The sequence below is a fragment of the Strigops habroptila genome, chromosome 2 (genome assembly GCF_004027225.2).
Source record: "Strigops habroptila isolate Jane chromosome 2, bStrHab1.2.pri, whole genome shotgun sequence".
In the NCBI taxonomy this organism is placed as follows: Eukaryota; Metazoa; Chordata; class Aves; order Psittaciformes; family Psittacidae; genus Strigops; species Strigops habroptila.
Genome location: NC_044278.2, coordinates 35,634,380 through 35,651,334, shown reverse-complemented (window position 1 = coordinate 35,651,334; position 16,955 = coordinate 35,634,380). Strand labels below are relative to the sequence as shown.

Below are 16,955 nucleotides of genomic sequence, written 5' to 3'. Positions count from 1 at the left end.
ATAAAATAACCCAAAACAATGCTGTGACACTGGTAAAAGTCCTAAAAAATAATTAGGAGACTGTTCAGTAAGAAACTTGCTGCTGCCTGTTTGAGGCATTCCCAAGCTTAGCTTGCTTTGGCTGCCACAAGTAGCTGGTGGCAGCTGCTACTGCTGTCACCATAAAGGAGCCCAGTAGTAGAAATGCAGCTTCCAGCTTTGTTCTAGGCTATACACATATGAAGGAGTAAACACATAGCCGCAACAACTTCCCTATCTTTACAAGAAAAAAAATTAGAGAATTTAGCAACTACTGTGGTTTGAATGATGGTACATTCTCGGAGCTACGAAGAATCCCAAGTATTCAAACAGCGAGGTTACAAATTTGAACAAAACTACAATTTGAAACTGCCAATTGTTTTTGGACTAAATGTATGAACATGTGCTATGGAACCCTACCACAGCACCCTCCTGCTTTATACTAGAAATTTCATTGTAAATTTAAGTCTAACCATATTTTTAGATTAATTAAGGCTATACAAAACACAACCAGAAGTTAACTGTTAGGAAAAGCAACATTCAGGAAAAAGTGAATGAGGAGAAAAGCACTGGCAGTTGAGGATGGAGGAGGGGAAAATAGGAAGAAGAAATCAAATTATCATACAATTTTTTCTTCATTATGCTTCTCTAGACACCCCTCTTGCCTCTTTTGGGACATCACTGCAACTTGGTGTCTTTTTGAAGTGCCTGTGTAATAACTCACACCACATGGAGAATTAACATGAAGAATGAGAGGTCTGCATACTGGTGCAGGGCCACAGTCTCATTTGGTTCACAGAAACATGATGGGCTGGCTCACTGAACTGGAGTGCTCTAATGTGTGGGTACAAAGCTTTAGAAAGGACAGGGTGGCACAGTAAGGAAGGGGAGTTGCTTTTTATGTAAGAGAAGCTTTATGTATGGAACTCTGTCTTGAGACTGATGAGGAGCCAGGTGAGAAACTATGGGTCAGGATTAGCAAACAACCAACACGGGACACACTGTGGTGGGTTTCTGCTACTGACTGCCTGGTCAGGAAAATTCAGAATCATAGAGTGATTTGGGTTGAAAGGGACCTTTAAAGATGATCTAGAGTCCACCCACCTACCGTGGCAGGCACATCTGTCACTAGATCAGGTTGCTCAAACCCCATCCAACCTGGCCTTGAACACCTCCACTTCTCTAGGCAACCTGTTCCACCACCCTCATCATAAAGAAATTCTTCCTTATGTCCAGTCTAAACCTATTCTCTCAACTTAAAACTGTTGCCCCTTCTCTTGTCATCACGAGCCTTGGTAAAAAGTCTCTCTCCATCTTTCTTATAATCCCCCTTTACATATTGAACGACTGCAATAAAGCCTCACTGGAGTCCTTTCTTCTCCAGACTAAACAACCCCAGCTATCTCAGCCTTTCTTAGGAGGGGTGTCCCAGCTCTCTGACCATTTTCCTGGCCCTCCTCTGAACGCACTTCAACAGGTCCATGTCTTACTTGTGCTGGGGACACCAGAACCAGATGCAGTACTCCCAGTGAGGTCCCATGAGAGCAGAGTAGATGGGGAGAATCACCTCATTTGACCTGCTGGCCACACTTCTTTTTATGCAGTTCAGAGTATGACTGGCTTTCTGGGCTGCTAGTGCGTATTGTTGGTTCACATTCAGTTTTTTTGTCCACAAGTATTCCCAAACCCTCCTCCACCGGGCTGCTCCCAATTCATTTACCTCCCGGTCTGGATTGATACACACGATTACCATGACTTGGGTGCAGGACCTTGCACTTGGCCTTGTTGAACTTCATGTGGTTTGCACAGGGCTACTCCTCAAGCCTGTCAAAGTTCCTCTGGATAGCATCCCTTCCCTCTAGGGTATTAACTGTATCACTCAGCTTGTGTTATCTGCAAACTTGCTGAGGGTGCATTTAATCCCACTGTCTATGTAATGGATGAAGATATTAAACAGTACCCATGCCAGTATGGACTGTTGAGGGACACTACTCATTACTGGTTTCCACTTAGACATTGAGCTATACCATATATAACTCTTTGGTCACAGCCATCCAGCCAATTCCTTTTCCCTCTAACAGTCCATTCATCAAAACCATACCTCTCCAATATAGAGGCAAAAATTTTGTGGGGAACTGTATCAAAGGCCTTAGCAGTAGTCTAAGTAGATGCCATGCATAGCCCTTCCTTTGTCCGCTGATACAATTAGTCCATTGTAGAAGGCCACAAGATCAGTCAAGGCATGACTTTCTGTTGGTAAAGCCATGTTTCTAATCACCTCACTGCCTTCCATATGTTTTGACATGTCCTCCAGGAGGTCTTTTTCAGAGAATTGGAAGAAGCCTCATGTTTACAGACCCTGGTCCTCATGATGGACACCCTGACATCTGCTGCAGGGACAAAGCAGCAGAGTGCATGCAAACCAGGGTGTTTCTGGAGTACACTGGTGGTAAGTTCTCACACGGTTAAGGAACCAGTAAGGGGGAAAACCCTCACAAACAAGATTGGAGGCAGCCTTTGCTGCAGGACCATGAGTGGTGGAATTCAGAATCCAAAAACAACAGAGCAAGGCATAAAGTGGCATCACAATCCTAGACTTTAGCACAGAAATGAAAGCAGGAAAGATACTTTTTGTAGCTTACTAGAACACCTGGCTAGGCATAAAAAAAAAAAATAAAATAAATCAAAGGATGATGGCAAATACTGAACTACAAAAGAAATAACTGATATCAGAAAGCAGCTTTGACATCCTGCAATACCAGAATTCAAAGGGAATTTTAATCAGGCTGTTTTGGTTTTAGTCATTTAGATACAAAAATCTACTTGTTCAGATAACTGTCAGAATAAGAGTTTTGCTCTTAACCCAGCTGTATATTTTAGTTTCCAACTTCCTTTAGTGTCTGTGGCATCCCCAGATGAACTCTCACAAAAAATTATGGCTTCATTAGAAGCTTAACAATACCCTTGCAGACAAACTTTATTGGCTGATAGTACTAAACTAAGTTTCACTTTCAAATGAACATGTGGCAACATATTTAGAGCAGTGATTCCTGCATACCATGAGGAATTAATATACCCAATTCCCTGGCAAAACAGCTATAATATTCAAAACTCACTCCAAATAACAGCAATTTCAAAGAGATATCCAAACTGGATATAGCCTTTCCAGGGAGTTTCAGTTGAGGTAGTTGAATGGGTACATCACTAATACTATAAATTGGCATAGAGATACGATATACGCACACCCATATATGTACACAAACACACAGTTAAACTGTGGTATGCCAAAGCAATTCCAATATATGTTCAAGTAAAATCTTTTGCAAGCACTTTTGTAATCTAGTTTTCTCCTCTGAAAATGAAATGCTTCTGCGACTGCCTTAGTGAGCCATCATTACGTAACTCAGATTATTCTTCTGTATTTAATTCTACTGGAGTTCTTATTCTGCAAAGCTCAAGTAGGCAAGCTAACCCATGGTCGTAATAGAAAGTTACCAGATAAAAGTTGTTTTATTCTGGGGGGGGGGGGGGTAGAAAGCGTTTGATAAAAGCATCATTATAAGTTTCAAGTTTTCAGTTCTATCCACTCTTTTATAAAATCCAGGTATTAGGGTATAAATTTTCACTACCTTCAAGTTACATATTTTAATTGTTGTAGCACACCAGCCCAAAACCATCTTGTGCATTAGGTCAACCATGAGGCAAAAGCCAAATAATTTAAGACCTGATATTAAATTTGATAGTCTTCAGAAGCATTTATCACCAATCTCATTGCTGATCAGACAATAATTTAATCCATCCTGTAAAAAATGCAGCTGAGTAAAACTTACAGATCTTAGTTTGCTGGAAGACAGAAAAGTGCTCTTGTCTATGAAGCACCTGATGATTTACTTTCACAGTACAGCAAAAAACAATTCAGCAGGATTGACTTTGATGCCTTATCAGCTTGTCAATTGCTAAGACAACTAATGAAGAGGTTTTATGTTCTTTACTTTTTTCACCTATTAGCTAAAATCTGTGCATTAGTACAAACACAAAAACAAGGATCGAAATTTTCTTGTTTCTTCAGAAAAGTTAAAAAAACTAAATCCCAATGAAACTGTAAACTCAGTGCATTACTGAAATATACCGTTCGTCCTGGCAATTACTGCTGCGTAATTCTAAAGAACCATCGTCTTTAGGTCACAGAAAACTCCACTTCTACAGATTACAAACTAAACAGCAGCACAAGGAGCCCATTCCAGTTTTGTGAAGTCTATATTCACGACTTACAAAAAAGACTTACTTTATTGTATTTTAGCCAAGTGCAGATTTGGATTTTTTATTAGAATGCAGAGTTATGTTCCATCTCCTCTCCTTCCCTATCCGTCTTTCCCACCTATTGAAAAAGGTTTAGCCTCAGATCACAATCTTTCAAAAGACAATCCTACACAAATATTTTAATCAATGTTTTTTATGCTGTGCATCAGATCTTTATCTACGAACACCAAACACTGAGTTTAAGTTAAAAAAAAAAAAAAAAGAGATTTGTCTACAGACAGCAGAATACATTTTGAATACAGACTATTTTTATCAGCTGACAGTTACTTAAATCCAGAAAAGAATTTAAAAAAACGAATAAAACTATCTGAGTACCACAAAAGTCTTATTTCTGAAGGTCTTACAGAAAAGGTATGCTGAGGTCTTTGATAATCAATTATGTTTCTAAGTTGATATGCATACATATTCACAAGAGCATGCTGTAGGTATGATATCTAGGATTCATGTTCCCTCTTGCTAGGCAAACCCTCGATACCAGTTACAGAAGAAAATCACAATGGACATTGCTCCTCCATCTCTCGATTTTTCAGGAGGTGTGTGTGAAGTGTAGAGTTACAGAAGTTTACCATCTACCAATATGATAAAGGAGAATCCCCACATTTTTCTTAAGAAATTTCTCTAAAACCCCCCAAACATTTTAAAAGGCATATCTGCCTAAATTAAGTTTCCAATTGCTCTACTGAGCGCAAATAAGACCACTTTGGGGGAAGAAAACATTTATTGAGCTTTTAATTCAGAATTTAAGCAGTCCTGTGATACCAACAGAGAAAAAGCTAGCTCCCATGCTTTCATGTACACTGGGAAAGAAATACGGATAACACAAATTTACCAATAAAAAGAAAATACTAATGGATGATGCTCCTTTTCTCAGAGCATTCTACTCTTCTACTGTTTGCCAAAGTTATGTTGAAAGCTAGGAAAACAAATAGAGCTGCCTAGCAATTAGAATCTGCTCAGACATTCTTTATATTAGCAGAACTTCATAACAAGCTCTTAAAATTCTTCTCCTCTGTATGGTTTGACAGAACCATGACAATTCTGTTACCCACCTTGCAGCATTCTCTAGAAATCTTCAAAGCTCCTTCAGTAATCAACTAATGTTGCCTTATTAACAGAGGCACTTAGCAAGAGCTACAGTTTCAGTATATGGTTTTCACATATATTCTAGATATTTTAAGTATAACAAAAACAAATTCTCCGTAAAAGCTAAACAACAAAAAAAGTGAAAGTCAGAAAAAAAATTAGTCACTGGTAATTAACTACAGTTCGTGGAAATATTTTAATTTCAATTTTAAGCTGACTTGCTTGCCTTACACAGAGCATCTTGACATCTTGAGGTCAACGTAGGCCACGCCAAAGTGGTTGAACATTACCCTGTGACTGAATGACAAAGTTTAATAGCCTTCACAATTCAATATAAAGCGCAAAAACATTTACTCTGTATCTGAATAGAAGTCTTTCAAGACCGGCTGCTTTCCCAGCAACCTTCCTTCCCAAGTGCAACCAGAGAGCGGGTCAGATGGACTGTAGGAGCAGCAGTCTATCAGTTGATATCAGGGACCTCTAACCCCCTTGTACAATCATTCTGGCAAACACAGATGGGGTATGTATAATAAAATGCTAGGCATACTAAGTCTCTGCCTGTACTACTGTTTGACAGCTCTTCACCCTAGTCCCATACATAGATATTGCAACAGGACAAAGACACCTTCTTAACGCAGGAACAAGTTGAGAGATTCAAGCTGGCTGTGAAAGCCAAATTCTCTAACACATAATTATTCTCCTTCTTCACCAACTGTATCTTCCACACTTGTATTCATAGCTCTGCCAAGAAACAAGGGTTAAAAAAAACCGCAACTGATGAAGTTGCAAATCTTCACAGTTCAAAAAATTATCAAGAAGTTCAACCTAGATTAACACCTACAGAATATCCAGTTCCTCTCTGGAGAACATGAATGAGTCCTGTGTTGCTTCTGGTGCTTTAAATTTCTTACAGGCAATCTAGTTCATTTTCACACGTAAAAGATTTTTTTTTAAAAAAGAGTTTTTGATCTCTTTTAAAAACTCTTTCCAGGTTCTGCATGTTTCTGCAGCTTTTATCACTACCTTGCCTCTACAACCATCTCTCTGCAGAGGCTGACAAGTGGCTTTTGCAAAGCACTATTCAGTGCTAAATATTAATAAAATGATCTATGGCCAAAGCATATTTAGCCAATTAGCTATCCAGAAATTAAAACAAAAAGATTATTCCTGGATAGCTAATGTAATTAGCACAGCTGAGAATGTAATGCTTATATATGACTTTATACTAAGATATTTATCTAGACTAAAAAAATACACTCCATGCTGTATTATTTAACAATTTTGTACGTTAGAGTTCAGACTGCTTCTTTGCACCTAAAATACAGATAAGTGCTTTCGCTTTATTTGAAAGCATATTTCCTGCCCTCAATGCATCAAATAACACAGAGAACACACACCCACCAAAAAAAAACCCACTTATAGCCACCATAATACATGCCTTACTGTAATTTAAATGTAATTTAGGTAACATATTGGGTCAAAACCAAACAGCACCAATTAAAATAACCTATTACTTAACATTAATTTGCAGTACAAGCAGACAAATGCTAGACAAGCATGCATCTCATTTACACACAAGCAGATTATTTTGGCGGGACTTCAATAACTCTTTCCTGTGCTCTACTGTACCTCTGGACCTTTTTCACGAGCAGAAAAGCTGGGGAGGCACCAAAAGTGACTCTAACTGCCACCTGGACTATGGCTTGATGATTGCTTTAAGATGAACTATTATGCATGTAGTCATCAAATGATGAAATCCTGTTCTTCCAGGCATGCACTTCTGCCAGGTTCTTTGTATTAGCATTGGCAGTTGTGTGGCCACAGGAGTCAGGCACGTAAGAAATGTACCTAGCGAAAAACAGCTCGTCAAAAAGAACTGGGCTTAGACAAGTTGGTTTTCAGTTCTCTTCTGGTCACTGGAAGGATCACCTTTTTCAGAAATAGATGTTACTTCTATCAGCTTGAAATAAAGAAATTAAAGCATAACTCAAGTGCGTGTCAATGTTTAAGAACAAAATATTGTTAGCAGAATCAGACAGGTCTTAAAAGAATCCTATTTACAAAACAGGCTTGGCTTCTCTTTTATACTTGATACTCTTCTATTTTACACAAATCAAAATTACAGCTGCTATCACTAAGATTACTCCAGACAGAAACTTAAATATAAAAGTAAAGCTAAGATCTCACTTGTATGAAAGCAAAATTGTCATTCCATGGTTTCCTTTTTGTCAAAAGCTAATTCATTTTTGCCTAGCTTAACTGGAAAGAATTAACTTATCATTCAAAACTATTTTTGAATCAGTTGAGAATCACACAACACAAACCACTGAAACAAAACCCTTTTGCTGTTCGTACAAACTATTAAAACGGTAAAGAAATCTTAATATGCTTGAGTATGAATTAGATGATCATAAAAAAAAGCTCTCCAAAACATGTATTACACTCTCAATTGGATCACCCACACTGCACTTTTGTAATTATGCAAGTTTAGAAGTTATTTTAGGCATAACACCTACCCGAAATAACCTTGCAAGTCACATGCCAAATGTGGCAAAAGGAAAATAATTTTAGGTGAGCAGCATTTGGTCAAGCTTCCAATATATACCACCATTTAAATAAGTTTCCTAAATGATTTCCACAAAAGCCTTCTTTTAAAGAAGCAGCAACTATTTAAAACAATGAAATGTTACTTCCCACAAATTTCAGACTACCTGCATTTTCTACATTTGTTTCCACATTCGCTTTTAACTATAAAATGTATTTAGCAGGTTGATGTCTAGCAGGATCTCTAGACATCATCTGGTCCAAGCCCCCTGCTCAGACAGGGCCACCTACAGCATGTTACCCAGGCCTGTGTCCAGGCAGCTTTTGAAGATCTCCAAGGATGGTGACTCTAAAACCATCCTGGGCAACCTGTGCCAGTGCTCAGGCACCCTCACAGTAAAAGAAGTGTTTCCTCACATTCAGACGGAGATGTGTGTTTCAGATTGCGCCTACTGTCTCTCATCCTGTCACTGGGCACTGCTGAAAAGAGCTTGGCTCTGTTTTATTTGCACCCTCCCTTTAGGTATCTGTACACATCAATGAGATCCCTCTTGAGACTTCCCCTCTCTGCCTGAGCAGTCCCAGCTACCTCAGCCTTTTGTCACAGGAGAGATGCCCACCATCTTAGTTGTGGCCTGTTGCTGGTCTCCCCCCAGTACTTCCATGTCTCTCATACTGGGGAGCCCAAAAGTGAATCTAGCACTCCAGGCGTGGCCTCACCAGTGCTGAGTAGGGGAGAAGGATCACCTCCCTCCACCTGCTGGCAACGTTCCTCCTAAGGAGGCAGCCCAGAATACTTTTTTGCAGCAAGGGCACATTGCGGTCTCAAGTTCAACTTGGTGTCCACCAGGACCACCACGGAGCCTTTTCTGCAAAGATGCTTTCCAGCTGGTCAACCTCCAGCATGTGCAATAGTCCCTACCTTTAAATGGTAGTAGTTGGATATCTAAATCAGTACAACCTAATATCCTTCATACTTTATTACCACTGCAATCACATGCTCTAAAATGTTTTAGTAAATCAATTTGTATCAAGACTTTGTTACCATATGTATCTGAAAAGAAAGACAACTTGTCAAATTCACTAGGACAGCTAAAGATGAACAGAAAATCTTTTAGGTTAGGAAATCTTAAGATTATTGAGTCCAGCTGTTAACCTAACACTGCCAAGTCCACCACTAAACCATATCCATAAGCACTACATCTACACATCTATTAAATACTTCCAGGGATGTTCGACTCCACCACTTCCCTGGGCAGCCTATTCCAATGCTTGACAACCCTTTTGGTGAAGAAATTTTTCCTAATTTTACTACATTTGTAACTGCAAGAAATAATTAAAGTGTTTCAGCTAATAATTTTGTACATTCAAAACGTATGAAGTTAGAAAGTGACCTTTGAACTGCTGAGCAGCCAAATAAGAGACAACCGAAGGCCCATTCCTGGACCGTAGGTCAAGCAACACCGCCTGGCTCATAAATGCAATGTTCACAGCTAGCCAGCTCTACAGAAGGTTTTTATTTTTTGAGAGAGGCAGTGTGAGCAATCAAAATCTAAGACATTAAGACATGGGGAGAGTTAACATCTACGCATTTAAACATTTTCGTTTTATATTTGAACTTAATTACTGGTTATTTTTCAGGATCACAAGTATATGCCCTGAAGCACAGGGGGCAAGATGCAAGCAAGTTGCACGAAGACTATCCATATTCACTGTATCAGTGTTTAAAAAAATACTGGCTCACATTCTCACTGTTAGTTAATAATGGTACTATGTTGGGAACCATCATGGTTTAACCCAGCAGGCAGCTAAACACCACTCAGCTGCTTATACACACATACACACACGCACGCACACACACACTCCCCCCTTCACCCCCCAATCCTGCAGTGGGATGGGGGAGAGAATTGGGAATAAAAAGTCAAATTCATGGGTTGAGATAAAGACAGTTTAATGGGACAGAAATGGAAGGGAATAAGAATATACAAAACAAGTGATGCACAATGCAATTGCTCACCACCCGCCAACCGATGTCCAGTCAGCTTTACCCCCAGTTTCTATACCAAGTGTGACATTCTGTGGTATGAAATATCCCTTTGGCTAGTTCAGGTCAGTCCTGGCTATGCTCCATCCCAACTTCTTGTGCAGCTCCTCACTGGCAGAGCATGGGAAACCAAAAAGTCCTTGATTAGGGTAAGTGCTACTTAGCAGTAACTAAAGAAAAAAATCGGTGTGTTAACAACATTATTCTCATCCTAAATCCAAAACACAACATTATACCAACCACTAGGAAGAAAATGAACTCTATCCCAGCTGAAACCAGGACAGCAACCAATACAGAAAGAAGTTTCAAAAAATGACACTTTAAAAAAAGTTAGTGGAATTTGTTTAGCTGTACACTGGAAGTTCATAGAAGTTTTGATCCCCGATATTTCTGCTCAAGTTACAGACTTAATCCCCTCCTAGTCCACGTCAGGATCTGCAAGAATATGCTACCAGCAGAGGAGATGTTTCTGCTACCTAGCAGAAGAGCTAGGATGCAACTTAAATACATTCCACAAAAACAACAAAATCAGCAGACAACTCATTCTGTTCTTCAGTTTGACAGGTCAGACTCAAAAACAAACAGCAAGCTACTGTAACCAGTGCTCAGAACAAAACTGAGGTATTGTATTGAATGCTTGATCAGCTTTGAACTGCATAGGTATGTACAGATAATACTAGCAAGACAGTAATGTTAGAATGTTGGAAATTTAAAATACAGTTCCATTTTGTTAATAAAATCAATAAGCTAAATTTGCAGGACATAACATTTCTCAACTTATTCATAATCACAAGTATCAGCAGGGCACAGTTTTTAGCAAAAATGACACAACTCCAGAATTCTTTAACAGTGAAAATATTAAGCCTAAGTTATCTGCAAACATAATCGTAGGTACATCATATTTACTTCTGTGTATTTAGAAAAGACAATACGGAATCCTATTTGAATAAGGATTTGCCTTATTCAATTTGCCCAAAATGCCAATTTGCCCAAAGTATTTTAACTGCAGGAGCAAAGAAAGCCATAATCCATAAATGGTGAAATCTACTAAACACTTGTATATATGATTAATAGTTTTACTGTTTGAATGATGGCCTTAATATTACCAATATTACAGAAATTAAGCAATTAGTATTTGTAGAATGAAGTTACATAAGTTCTACTCAAACAGTTTAAAAAAAGCATTCAGACAATACTTCCTCTAATGAGCTCTGACAGTAGAATTTAATATAACTCTAATCCCATAACAACATGCATATTATTGATTGCATTCCAATTTTGTTAGAATATTTTAGCATGAACAAGCACTTATTCTAACAATATTAAATTCCCAAAACACACACAAAGCATAACACCAAAAAAACCCATTTGTTCCAACTAGCAAAAAATTCTAGGCAACCAATATCTTTGTCTTGGACACAGAAATAAGTAGCTTTCATTAACTCTCAAAATTTCATAGGCAGGAATTATTACATCACAAAGTGGGGCACTCTCTCCTCTGGACCAGTTTTAACCATTTGTCAGTGACATGGACATGCTAGAAAAGCTACACGCTGTTACAAAAGAATAGCTTAGATAACCATAGTCTGTGTATCTAACACAGAAGATGCTATTCTTGGCGGCCACAACAAAATAAAGCCTCTTGCAGAGCAAAGTTTAATTTGAGACACATTTAAAACTAAATACATACAACTAAGTTCTGCACATATTCCTTACGGTAACCATATTTACTTAATGTTATTTCATTATGTGAACCACTAGAGAACTTCCATATACACAGAACATGGCCCTTCAACACAAAATGTGTATTAGTTTGGAGAGGAGACTGTAGGCTGAGTGTGTTTGTGAGGTTTTGGTTTGCTGTGGGGTTGGTTTGTTTCGTTGATTTGGCTCTATTGTGTTTGGGGTTTTTTTAGTGGTTTTGTTTGTTTGTTTGTTTTTAAATAGACTAATATTTTGGTCCCACAGTTCCCACAAAGGAGTATTATAAAAAACCCTTTTAATTGTGCTTTTAGAAAAGCATTTCAGTATTACTTTGAGATGCTGGAGAATACATATGGATATCAGTTTACTATAATATACAGTAGTAGTACAGCAATTTTTACAGCATGCAACAAAGTTATCTGGAAAACATACAGGAATTCTACAGCATTTTAATGATTGTTAGCTGTTTGGTACATATCTGCATCTACTTTTTTACAGTATCTCAAATTATTCTTCAGTTTTGAAAAGAAAGATTAACAGATCCATAAGGAATATAACTAAAGCAGTTACAGGTACAATTATAAAGATGAAAAATTCAGAGTTAAGAAACTTGTCATTGTGTCTAACTTACACAGTTCTGCTTGCAATCAAAAACAGTAGCACTTTGTTTTATACTAAAGAATCACTGCTCACTGGTAGTTGAATTTGAAATTATTTCATTTCTATTTTCATTTAATTGAAAATGGTGTGGTCATTCATAAGTAGCATCTGCTCAGGCCACAACCTTGGTTTAGAGAACGTTAAACAAAAGAAAGGAAACCACTAAAATTAATGTTCAAGCACTGTGCTATAAAGTATTACTGCACACAGGATAAACTCCTTTAAACATTGCCCATATTAGTAAGTTACAGCATTTCCAAACCAATAGAACCTGATTATTATAATACTTGTTTGCCTCTGCTAGTGATGCTCCTGTCATGAATCTCTCTTGCATGTATAGTTCATACATAGATCGCACTGATGAAAAAATGGTATAATACATCAGTTAGGGAAAACATATAAAGCAAACACCACATAGTCATGTGCTTTTTGGAAAAACTCAAGCCTCACAGAATATCTAGTATGGTTCAATTTTAGGTACATGGAGTTCCCGTTGCAAGGAAGCAATGACAGACATTAATTTTTCCCCATAATATTCTAAGATGAACCTTCCAACAAATTTGTATTCCTCATTTTTCAGAGATGTTATTAGATACCCTATAAATTATGTTTACACGCATACAGACTACATACTATAGAACACAACTCTAGAATACTGTGCATGGTGATATCAGTGTAGAGCCAAGCCTGAGAAATTCATATCTCTATTTCTCACTTATGTTACACTAAAAGAAATTTAAAGTTCTAAGTAAAATGCCCAAATAAAACATTCTCCAGTTATCAGTGAAACTGATTTATTTAGCTCTGTATTTGCAAAAGCAGTACTTTTCAGGATTGGGAGTGGGAATGTGCTCATGAAATTAATTTTCTTTATGTACTGATATTAAAGTACTCGCCACAATTATGTTACAAAACAGTTTTGCTATAGAATAATAGAATTTTCTGTATCATGGCTGGTATTAAGGCAATAGCCATCTCCTAAACCCCAAACAAATCATATTCAGATGAAATGCATGCATGCATTAGTAACACTCTTTGCACAAAGGAGCACAGATAAAAAAGATAAACTTTTCTCAAATTGTTATTTGCTGTCATACTATTTTTCATCTCACCAACACAACAAAATACTATTAGATTCCCAGCTATTAGTTTCAGTAATTTTGTTTTCAAATTAAAATTCTGTGTGAATGGGTTGGAAATCAGAAACATGCCTAATGTCTTAAGCAGTCAATCCTTCAAAACAAGTGGCTACTACAAATGATTCCATTATTAGGCACAAAAGCAAAACCAGCTTACAGACTGCATATAACTGACAGGTTTCAATACTACTAGCAGTTAAACAGAAATCTTGGCACTCTTAATCAAGAAGCTGCTTTGTCTCTCATGGAATTCCTCCCTCCATTTGTCACTGTACTCTGCAGAAAACAAGACATGCTGCTTTGTATAAAACCATCACAGTGTACAGAGTATCATCTCAGATATCTTGGGGTTTTGCTGTTACAGATAATATATTATACAGAGCAATTTTGATGCACTTCAGCCACTTCTATATATGTATGTATACTCATTTTAAGCAGATTCAGAAATGAATCTAAACATAGTCTTTAAGATTTAATTACTCATCAAATGCCTACAAGATCATTTAAATGAGAGAAACAGCATCATGCTCCCCTGAAAGATTTTTAAATTCTACGTCTCGGTAAGAAAATTATTTCAATCTGGCACACACACCCCCCCCCCCCCCCCTTACTTTAACATTTCTCTAAAAATTTAAATTATGTATCTAAACCAGTTAAGGTGATCTCTGGTCTTCTATTCTAGTATAGCAAATTCTAAGACCATTCATTTCAGTTACCTCATTTGTGCCCTAAACTGGGATACACATCAAGTATAATTTAACTATAGAAAGGGTATTTTATGTTTTCCTGAGTAGCAAGTTTGAAGCAGGTGATCCTTTACGTACTTTTACATATCAACTTTTCACTTGTGTCTCTTTCAATCACTGAGTGAATTATAAATTATATCAATTGTGATGTGTTAAATATGGTATACTCTGAGAAAACCAGGAAGCTTTGGATATTTGACAATCAGTTTATTCATCTAATTACTGAGGTAGCAAAGGCATGCTGTTAACTCTTGAAGATTTTAGAAGAAATAAAAATCACTAGATGGATCCAGCCCTCTCTGTATTTTCTCAAGACTATGAAATTTACTTTTTTGCTTATTTATTTTCAACATTGAAAAAAGGTCCATTTAAAAAGTGAGCTTACTCACCAGGTGGGTCTCCCAGACATTCACAGCTCTAACTGTAAAGCCACACAGAAGCCTGTTAAGCGGCCTGATGCCAAGGACTGGCTTTAGATATATTTATAGCATAAACATGGTGAAAGCCAGATAAGTCTTATTATCCTATTTAACAGTTATTTCAAGATTTGTTTATTTGAGATGCAATAACTTCAAAATAACTTTTTTGTTAAAGAAGCCTCAGTTTCTTCAACATATTTTAAAGCTTAAGCAACACCCTATTAAATTTGTTACCATAACTACTCTTGAAAGCCCATCACGCCTTTAATAACTACAGAGTATATGTTACATTAAAGGATGTCATGAATTCAAACGAACTGGACAGTGACAGCAAACAAGCCATTCATTACATCACCTTCAAGTAAAAGCCTGTATATGCTTACTAAATCAGCAAGACAAATTCAAGAACTAATACCTTTCTGTAACTGGATTTAAATAAGCTAATTTTGGTCTTCGGCACTGGGTTTAAGTAACAGGAGGGAGGATTAAATTCAGACCCACGTGGCTAAACCAGAGAAGAGTAAACATTACGGGGGGGGGGGGGGGGGGGGGATAATAAAAGGAGAAGAATCTGAACTCTGTGTATGTAGTGGGGTGAAAAGGAAGACACTTGAAGAGCATGCCAAAAAAAAAGCAAAGAAAGCTCTCAGAATCACTCATGGCCACACGAGTGTAAATCAAAGTCTTAAGAAACAGCTTCCTCTCAGGAAACAGAAATTGTTAATTCATAATTAGGAAAGAAGAAAAAAAGAAAATAAAATAATAAGCAGAACTGACAACTATTCATGAACTGCTAGCAGCTGGGCACATTTTGTTACAGGAAATTGAACAATTAATGATGACCAGAGTTTACTACATTGCACTTTTAATGCGAGATGTATCTTGGTGTAACATCCCACTGATCTAACATTTCTGTTTAAATTCCACCATCATTTGAAGGAAAGAGAAATCCACTTCATAATTAAACAAAATTAAATAATGGTTTTAAATTAAGCTAATTTTTTCCACTCCTGTGCAGAAGGATATTCACTTGTGGTTTAGTAAATGTGGTCCAATGATGTAGTCAAATGTCTACATTAATTTAGTGGAGACTGAAGCAGAAAAGACTACCTTGTACCCAAGTGTTTCAGCTATTGTTATCTCCCTTCTTTATAGAAATTGACATGGAAAGCCACCAGGAACATTCACTGGATCTGTCCCAGAAACATGAATGAATATGCAAGACTACCTTTGAAAAACATTCCTCTTCTTACTTCTCTGTACAATGCAAAATGAGAGGAGACTATGAAGCCACTAAAACTTTAACAATAATTTGGTTTACCAGCGCAATAACTGTGCAAACCTTGTCCATGCTTACAGCTTCTATTATAGCAAACATTAACTGGAATGTAGTGTTCAGAAGGGGGAAAATATTAGGACCTTTCTTAGCTGTCACTCTATTATCTTATACCCTTTCAGAGAATTATTAATTTCAGTTGTTACTAGCTTTACAGAGCTAAAGACAATAGCACCACGCTGTGGGAGAAAGCATCGCTACACATGCATAGTGAACAAGGCAGCAACTAGGAACTGAGGCAGTGATAGGACAAGTGGTAATGGGTTTAAACTTAAACAGGGGAAGTTCAGGTTAGATATAAGGAAGAAATTCTTTACTGTGAGGGTGGTGAGGCACTGGAACAGGTTGCCCAAAGAAGTGATAAATGCTTCATCCCTGGCAGTGTTCAAGGCCAGGTTGGACAGCCTTGGGTGACATGGTCTAGTGGAAGGTGTCCCTGTCCATGGCAGGGAGGTTGGAACTAGATGATCTTAAGGTCCTTTCCAAACCAAGCCATCCTATGATTCTATGATCATAAGAAATGTTTCCAAGTATTTTGGAAGTTGTGTGTGCCACCCAGGTTTAGAAGGATATGAGGTCTGGAATGCTGTCTGATAGTTTTCGGTACTAAATGAAAGATCCAATTTAAGACGACAAACTTAAAGATATATTACAGCCAGATTTTCAACATATTTCTGATCACAGCAAACCTGAGTATGTAGAACTGGCCATCCCGGTTCCACTTTTTTTATAAACTGCAATATATTGAATATAGTATCAAAGGCTATTCCACTCTCAAAAAACATTAAAAGCAGCTGTGACATGAAAACTTGGGTTGGATCCAATCAAAATCTCGAGCCTTTAGACAACTGCTGAGGAAACTTGCCACAGAGCTTGTTAAAAAAAAAAAAGAAAAAAAAAAAAAAAAAGGGAAAAAAGAGGTACTATCTATTACCCCAAAGC

General features: G+C 37.5%; 1 protein-coding gene across 7 annotated transcripts in view; it reads right to left on the bottom strand.

Annotated features, from left to right (window-relative positions):
- CASK (calcium/calmodulin dependent serine protein kinase) overlaps positions 1–16,955 on the bottom strand; it is a 202,193-nt gene that overhangs the window by 163,257 nt on the left and 21,981 nt on the right. The window lies entirely within an intron of this gene.